We start from the raw sequence: 9,044 nt of genomic DNA, 5'->3' as shown, positions 1-9,044 counted from the left end.
TGTTGCAGGGCGCCCGTTCCCTTAAATGAAAAACCCCCAAAAAAAAAAAAAAAAAAAAAAGAAAGAAAAAAAAGCCTTTTATTGTTTTGTTTTTGGAGACATTTTTGCTATAGGGCACACTTATGCTCACCATAGAGACAGAGAGAGATGGAGAGAGAAAAAGTAAGAAATCATCCCCTGAAGGATGGCCACACTGCAATCTCTTCTCCTCCACTCTCCTCCTGGAATTTTGAGTACACATGCACATGCACCCAGAGTGAGTTTCAAGCCACTGGGTCCAAGACTACTATTATCTCATGTTATAACCACATTGCCACTTACGGGCTCCACCAAGAAGTCATTTTTAGGTGTAAGAGCAGAGAAATACTCTTGCCATCCACCATGTATGACATACCGTGTCTTATTAGAATCCTATTTATGGTAGACGTTTGTGATAAAAATGTTGAGTCTACTTGGATGAAGTTGGAAAAAATCCAGTAGAACTTTTTAGTTTTTTCTTAAAAAATAAAAAAGTTAAAATTTCTTCTACCCATACTGGTGACTAATATCAAACTGATATTTTTAATTAGAAAGGGAATTCCACAAAATAATAATAAATTAGCCAAAATAAGCAGATCCACAGAAAACTATCAATCTCCCATCAAAAGAAAATTAACATTATTTTTGGCTTATTACATCTACAGCTTACTCTCACACTAATAACTGAGAGCTATAAAAAGAATAATTTTTATGTAGTAATTCCTTTTTTTTTTTCTTTTTTTGGAGAGGTTTTCACTATAGGGCGTGTGCACTTGCTAGAGAGGCAGAGAGAGACAGAGACAGAAAGCAAGAAATCACCCCCCAGGTGGGAATGGCCATACTGCAATCCCTTCCCCTACATTCTCCTCTCAGGATCTTGGGCACGCATGCACATACGCCCGGCGTGAGTATAAACCACCGGGTCTGGGACTCAAATCACAGTTGACTACATGGGAGTCCAATGACATAGCCATTAGGCTAACTGCTGGTCCCTCTCTGTAGTAATTCTTTAAGACTTACTGAGAACTTACTTGGGAATTCTCTAAGACTTTTCTAAATATTTTACTTTATTTTTAAGGTTTTTGTCATAGGGCACATGTGCTCACCAGAGAAAGACAGTGAGAGGTAAAGTGAGAAACCACCCCCAGGAGAGATTGCCAGCCACACTCCTCTCTCTGCTTTGGGCATGCATATACAAGCACCTAGCATGATTTTAAAGCTTAAAGTAATGTCCAGGGCTCAAACCATACAGTTGGTCATGTGGATCCAGTGCCTTAACCAACATGCCACCTGCTAGTCCCTGAGAACTATTTTCAAAGAACCATTGAGAAAGTTTGATTTAGGGAGAAGAGAAGAGAGCCTCAGTTTGAAGCATGAAAAAGTTCAAAGTTTACATATCAGATGGAGGAAAACTGGCTGATTAAGGACGAGTAAGACAAGCAACCTGTGAGGTAGCAGAAAATCCAAGAGAATATAGAATCATTGAAACTGAATCAGTAGATAATTCTATTAGGATGGAAAGATCAGCTTTGTTATACTTTGATAGGAGGGCAAGTGATATGAAATCTTAATAATGTGTGTTGGACTTAGCTTCAGGGATGTTTCAGAAGAAGTTTAATTAGTAAATGAGAGCCAAGGAAATGGAGTTATTGAGTAAAGACAACTGTTTCTTTTCTGCCCTAGTTCCTGCGCACAGGTAAAGATAAGAGAGGGGGGTGGCAACTAGAAAGGAAAGTGGGATGAAGAGACATTTCTAAAAGAAAGTACTTGTATATGTTTAACCAATGAAAGGAAGAATACAGTAGAAAGAGAAAAAGCAAACACACAGTAGGGGAGGAAGATAGTAAACAGTATAGGAAGGAAATGAGATTCTGAGGTTGAGGGGAGGATTGGCTCTTTAGCAAGTAGCCTTACCTTTGCAACTGCAATGGAAGAAGGAAACAATGCATACAGAGGCAGACAGGCTTGTAATGAGGATAATGCCTTGGGTTTAGCTTGTTTGGAAGGAATGCCATCTTCTTAGTTTTTAAATCTGGGCTCTCGTGAATACATTACAGTACCTTAAATGCAAAGTAACACAAAACTTTCAGGTTTAAAATAATAGCATTTTACAATGTACATATATCTTTCCATGCTGTCCCTTTTTATCCCCTCCCACTACCTTACTGTGCTCCTTTTGTCCCCTCTCCCCCAATTCCCATTCCATGAAACCTAAAACAATGGACTTTTTAAGGTTGTTAGGTAGGGTCAATAATTCAAAGGCTTTTGTGAATTTCTACAGTGGTGAACCTATTTTCCAGGAATCAGAGCCATAACTGGACTTTGCATAAGAACATGCTCCATATGCCACTACTCTTATCAGGCATTAAATCAAAAAGATCAAAAATAAATAATAAGCTCTAAATTCAAGCACAGAACACATCACAAACAACCTCCATTCTATAATCCTTCCAATTCCCTGTATCATGTAAGTATATATTGTAAATGTTTGAGATTTAAGATAATTCTGATAAGAAAAAATATTTATGTTTTTGAGAAAAAGTAGGTAGGGATATGGGAAGTTAAAGATTAATTACCTTTGTTCTTCCAAGTAGGAACAAAACTGGGCTACTGTTCAACTTCTTGGTTTAATTTTGATGCTAAATTAGCTTTTAAAATCACAACAAAGTGGGCAAATAAATAACTCTCAATGATACAGCACAGGGATCAAGAAATCATTTGTTATTCTGGATGCTGAATATAGAAAATAAATTCCTCTAAATGAGACTGAGAATCGGGCAAATAGCTTTATTATACAGAAATATTTTGACCTATAGAGTTTAAGATTTTCACTGGCACAAAAGTTTTAAGTATAAGTAAAATTTAAATTTTACATGAGATAAAAAGCTCTTTAAAGAAGAGCAAGGTTTTTATTTATTTATTTATTTATTTATTTATTTATTTGGAGAGATTTTAGCTATAGGGTGCATGTGCTCGCCAGACAGAGAGAGACATAGAGACAGAAAGCAAGAAATCACCCCCCAGGGGGGTGGTCACACCGCAATCCCTTCTCCTCCATTCTCCTTTCGGGATCTTGGGCACGCACGCACACACGTCCGGAGTGAGTTTTAAGCCACCGGGTCCAGGATGTGAACCACGGTCGACTACGTGGGAGTCCAGCGACATAGCCATTACTCTAACTGCTGGTTCCCAAGAGCATGGTTTTTTTAAAAATAATTATTTATTTTATTTTATTTATTCATTCACTTATTTTATTTTTTTAATTTGACCAGAGAGAGACAGAGGGTGAGAGTAGAGGGAGAAAGAGAGGAAGTGAAAAAACAAGCCACCATATTCAGGACCTGAACCCTGGTCGGCTATGTGGGAGTGTCCAGCGCCTTAACCACCATGCCACCTGCTGGTCCCCAAGAAGAGCATGTTTTGAAATAGGTTGAGTCATATTAAATTTCTGGCTTTTCAAGCTAAAAAGGATGAAATAGCAACAGCGATATATCAATCTACTATTACAAGAAAGTAACACCTGATAGGCACTTGATAAATTCTTAAATGAATGGGTAAGTCTGAAAATTCAAGCATGTATTCTACTGTCTGGGCAGTGTATTATAGGAAAGGACATCAATAGAAAGTGAATTTTAAATATTCAATAACACTGTGTATGATTGCAAGTTTACTACTATGTAAACAAAAACTTGGGCCAGCAGGTGGCATAGTGGTTAAGGTGCTGAACTCCACTTAGTTTACTGAGGTTAAAGTCCTGGACCCGATGGTTTGAAACTCACATGGCCCAGATCCCAAGAGGACAATGGAGGAGAAAGGATAGTAGTGTGGCCAACCCCTCTGGGCGGGGGGGCGAGGATGATTTGTCACTTTCTGTTTCTGCCTCTCTCTCTCTGGTGAATGCACATGCCCTATAGCAAAAATCTCTCATAAATAAATAAATAAATAAATAAATAAATAAATAAATAAATAACAAAATAAAACAAAAACTTACTATCATCAAATGAGTTCTTGACAGTTTCTAATACAATCAATAGAAAGTAACTGTCTAGAGTCCAGAATAATCACTTGATTGGTATTTTAGAAATATCGAGCCAGTAGAAGTTGCTAAAACATTAGATAATGGAGGAGTGTAGCTTAAGAATTTACCTTCAATGAAGCAGCAGATAGCATAGCGGTTACATCGCTGGACTCCCACATAGCCAGTTGCAGTTGAATCCTAGACCTGGTGGCTTCAGAATTACACCAGGCACATGTGCATGCATGCCCAAGATCCCAGGTGGAGAACAGAGGAGAAGGGATTGTGGTGTGGCCATTCCCCTTGGGGGTGATTTCTTACCTTCCCTCTCACTGTCTCTGTCTCTGTTTCTCTCCAGCCAGCACATATACCCTAAGGCAAAAACCTCTAAAACAAAAACAAAAACAAACAAACAAAAAACCTTACTTTTGGTTACTAAAAGTAAATTTGTTTTTTCCCCACTTTCTTTTTCAATATTAGAGAAATAAAACACAGAAAGTCCATAAACTCTAAAATAAGCAAAATAATCTTTTACAAGAAAATACTGAATTTAAATGTAAACGTTATTACACAACTTTTGGAAATTTTTAAGTTGGGCATATTTAATAGGAGCTGCAATTTTCAAGTAACTTTTTAATTTAGATTTTTGGACTATCTTCCAATCTAAATTGCAGAGCACTGCCCCTCTTACAAACATACAGCACATTCGCTATCATATCACTATATTATATTTTTACATCATTTGTAATTACTTAAAATACTTATTTGTTCAATAAGTAGATAAACCTATTCATTTTGCAATTATGCATTGAGTATCATGTAAAAACAGCTATCTTCCTTTCTTTTTTTTTTGGAGAGGTTTTCGCTATAGGGCGCCTGCGCTCGCCAGACAGACAGAGAGAGACATAGAGACAGAAAGCGAGAAATCACCCCCCAGGGGAGATGGTCACGCCGCAATCCCTTCTCCCCCATTCTCTCGGGATCTTGGCCACACGCACACACATGCGCCCAACGTGAGTTTTAAGCCACTAGGTCCGGGACGCGAACCGCAGTCGACTACATGGGAGTCGACTACATAGCCATTAAGCTAACTGCTGGTTCCCAAGCTATCTTCCTTTCTTAATAATAAAACTTTTTAGCAGATGATAGCTCTAGTTCAAGATGCAGATAATCTTCTGGTTCTTTTTGATCTCCAGTTGAAAATACACATTCCATTATATGATAAAAGACAATAATACCAGTCATATTGAAAAAGCCATCATAAATTGTTAATTTTTAATTTTTTTTAAAAATTAAAAGACAAATATGCCTCTTTTTGCAAGCAATTTAGTAACAAACAGCCATTGCACTGAGATGCCTCAGTAACTCCTCTAATTAGTCACTATGAATTTGTGCTTGCATGAAATATTCTTGGCACTGTGCTAAGCATCATATATGCTGCATCTCATTTAACCCCACAAAAATCCTTTGTGGTAGGTACCAATATTTAGTCCATTTTCAACATTAGAAAACTGAAGCTTATAATAAAGATTAAATAACTTTCTCAGAGTAACGGAAGTAGTATAGAATAGAACTGTGATTCATACCATGTTTCATCCACATCCCTTGCCTTTAATCTCTATAGTCTTTCATTTGGTAATTAAAATACCTTCCTTATTCAGAAAACTAATGCTGTTCCATCCTCATAAGAAACCACCAGCAAAAGTAGAGGCCTTCTCAGAAAGGCCACAGAAATAATGGCTCTCCTTCTTCGCCCTAACAGAGACATACGTTTCAATAACTTAAGTACATTTTTCCCTATAAGTTCAACCTACATCTTAAAACATGGAGTTTTATAAAATGTTTAAGGAATTCAAAGGTAAACCCAAGTTATGGCCCCTATTCACATGTCATTCTCTGCCTCCGAACTGGAAGCCAAAGAACTCTTTTTAATTAGAATGATTACTCCCTTCTCTCCATCAAAAAACATAATGTTATACTTTTTCTCAACTCTCCTTAACACTCTCCTCAATGAAGGGATTCCAGAATTGTCTTAACTGACTCCAGGACAAAAAATGTTTGCTTATCACTATTGAGAGCACCCTATGCTCACAAGGCTGCTAGGCTGTGTGTATCTTTGTTTCTTTCCCATGAGTGAGTCGGTATTTGTCCAGTCTACCTTATTAAATTGAAGCTCTGAAAGTAAAGATTCTACAGTAAATGTGCTACCCACAGCAAATCATTAAATCCAGACTGAAACTCAACAAGTGATTGTGTCATTCTGCTGAGAAGTGAAATTCTGTAGACAAGGTCATCAAATCCTTTCCCACTTGGGGTGTTTGCTTTTACTGGCTGCCCCACAGTCCTGTGCCACCTCCAAAACCAGGAAGCACATGGTGCTTCCTGTCCTTTCTAATATCTTGCAGGAAATGCTTGGCTTTGGGGAATTGTGGATTCATTGGCTAGAAATGTTAGCAGAGGAGACAGAAAAAGCTGCCACCAAATCCAGACAGTGGAATGGCTATTGCCTGGCCAGGTGTTTGACTTTCTACACTCCCCCTGCTGTTCCTTCTTTGAATCCTGTCTACACATAAATAGTGATTGTGTACACACCAATATAAACTTTATGAGTTCATTTAGATGTGAAGTCTAAACATTAAGTATATTAAATATTTCACCTAATATATTTTCTTCTTAGAATTCTTCAATTCTAAATTGTTACTATCCATCTAAAATAATGAATCATTCCATTTTTTCATTGGAAAAAAAACATAAGGCTCCAATTCATTTTCATCCCTATATTCACCAACAGAGAGCAAACTATTCACAGGAAAAAAATTAATTTCAAGTTTCAGAGGACTTAAGATAAAATTACTAATATTTATTGTGTGTTTATTACTGTGTCCATATTCTCCAAGCAGCAGGTGCCTAGACAGAATTAGATAATAAAGAAGTATACTTAGGGAAATGCTTATGGAGTATAAGGGGCCCAAGAAGCGGGAGGAGCTGGTAAAGACTTCAGACCTCATTGCAGTTTTTCATACTTCTTTATAAAGAACTGATGAAATTGTCTGGAGTTTTGACAACTATAATATTTTACTTTTGATTAATCAATAAATATCTAGTTTGTCTGCCATAAAAATTAGTCATATTTGACATTAGTACATGAGTTTGCTGTAATTATAATTTCTAAACTAATAGTAGCACTCAGAAAATGAGAGGACAGAGCAACTTTGGGCACCTAGGACCCTCAAGGTCATCAAACCCTGCTTTCTACCCACTCCTGTTTGTTCAACTTTCTAATGAACACTGCCTTTGTGAGGCAAGTCGAATCCAAAGCAATTTAGTTTATTACAAGAAAATCGTTGTCATTAGAAAATTTTGCTTCTTGCTTATTTTTATGGGACCTTTAGGAAAATCTATAATCATCTCCCTGAAGTTTTAAGAAGAGATTCTAGAAAAAATTACTGGGAGTCTCTTCTCAGGCTGAGGCTAATGAACCCGTGCTGATCCTACTATTTATAATATTGTTTCCAGAATAATAACCACCTCTTCCAGATGTGCTATCTATTTTTGAATATCTGTCAAAATATATGGTAGCTATAACTCAATTTTCTAGCCAAATTAAGTGACTTTACTGAATATAGTGTGATGGTTTAGTTCCTGTATGCCTTTTAATGAATCAGATATTTTTGCATCACATCTTACATCATTGCTTCATATTGACTTGCTACTTAACAAACATCTTTCAGCCATAGAACAATAAAATTAAATCCAGAAAGAACCTCAAAGATAATCTTATTACAATATCCTCTTTATCAAATGGGAAAATCAAGATTCTAAGATTTTGTAACAGGAGCCAGAGGATGGCATAGCAGTAACACAACTGGACCCAAATGTGAAGGTCTTGGGTTCACCACCCAAGGCTTCCCTCTATACACTAGATGCATGCATGCCTGTAACGTGGGCTAACTGAGGCTGGGGGTGGATTGTGGCAGGAGGGCCCTATTGAGATGTTGTTTCTCTGCCTCTTTCTATCTTTCTACCTCTTTCTGTTGATTTCTCTCTTTCTCATGAAAGAAATTAATAAACTTAAAAAAATATTTTGTGGGACCAGCAGATTGTATAATGGTTACATTCCTGGACTTCCCACATGGCTAATCATGGTTCAAGTCCTGGACCCAGAGGTTTAAAACTCACTTTGGGCACTTGTGTGTGCGAACCCAAAATCCTGAGAGGAGAATGGAGGAGAAGGGATTGTAGTGTGGCCATTCCCCCTACAGGGTGATTTCTCACTTCCTGTCTCTCTGTCTCTCCAACGAGTGCATGTGCCCTAAAGCAAAAATCACTCTAAAAATAAATTGTGTCCAAATTCACACCATTAATTTATAGCAGAGAAATGATTAAACTTTAAAATTCATAGCTCAATTCTTCATTTTATTTTTAAAATTAATTTTCATGCGAAGTGTTACTGAACTTGTTCTCCATATCTGTTCTCAATGTAAGTAGTTTTTTAAAGTTAAGTGCAAATATTTATATTTATCTTTCATATGTGTTATTTGTTTTGTTGATTCTATGAATCTCAAGTTATCAGCTCCTTAAGATAAAGTGAAGAAGATCACTCCCTGATCCCAAGATGTACTATAAAGCTGTGATCATTAAAACAGAATAGTATAGGCACAGAAATAGACATATGAACAAATGGAATAGAATAGAGACCTCAGAAATAACCCCCAAAGCTTACAGGCAACAGATTTTTGACAAAGGATATTAGTCAACCCATTGGGAAAAAAAACATATTTAGTAAGTGGTGCTGGAAAAACTGGGTATCCACCTGCAGAAAGATGAAACTGAACCCCTATCTTTCACCATTAATAAAAATCAACTCAAAATGGATCAAAGATCTGAACCTAAGACCTCAAACAATAAAACTACTGGTGGAAAATGCTAGGGAATCTCTGGGAGACATTGGAGTAGGCAAAGACTTCTTAAATAAGACTCCCAAAGCACAGACAATAATCCCTAAAATAGA

General features: G+C 37.0%; 1 long non-coding RNA gene across 2 annotated transcripts in view; it reads right to left on the bottom strand.

Moving 5' to 3' along the window:
* LOC102470362 (uncharacterized) overlaps positions 1-9,044 on the bottom strand; it is a 125,852-nt gene that overhangs the window by 8,845 nt on the left and 107,963 nt on the right. For both annotated transcript variants that reach the window (XR_333947.1, XR_003548722.1), the window contains one exon: positions 1,933-2,078. This is a non-coding gene — a long non-coding RNA (uncharacterized LOC102470362). The remainder of the gene's footprint in view (positions 1-1,932; positions 2,079-9,044) is intronic.

The sequence above is a fragment of the Tupaia chinensis genome, unplaced genomic scaffold, assembly GCF_000334495.1.
Source record: "Tupaia chinensis unplaced genomic scaffold, TupChi_1.0 Scaffold000117_2, whole genome shotgun sequence".
Taxonomy (NCBI): domain Eukaryota; kingdom Metazoa; phylum Chordata; class Mammalia; order Scandentia; family Tupaiidae; genus Tupaia; species Tupaia belangeri.
Note: the sequence above shows the minus strand (reverse complement) of the source record. Positions and strands in the feature narration are given on the sequence as shown.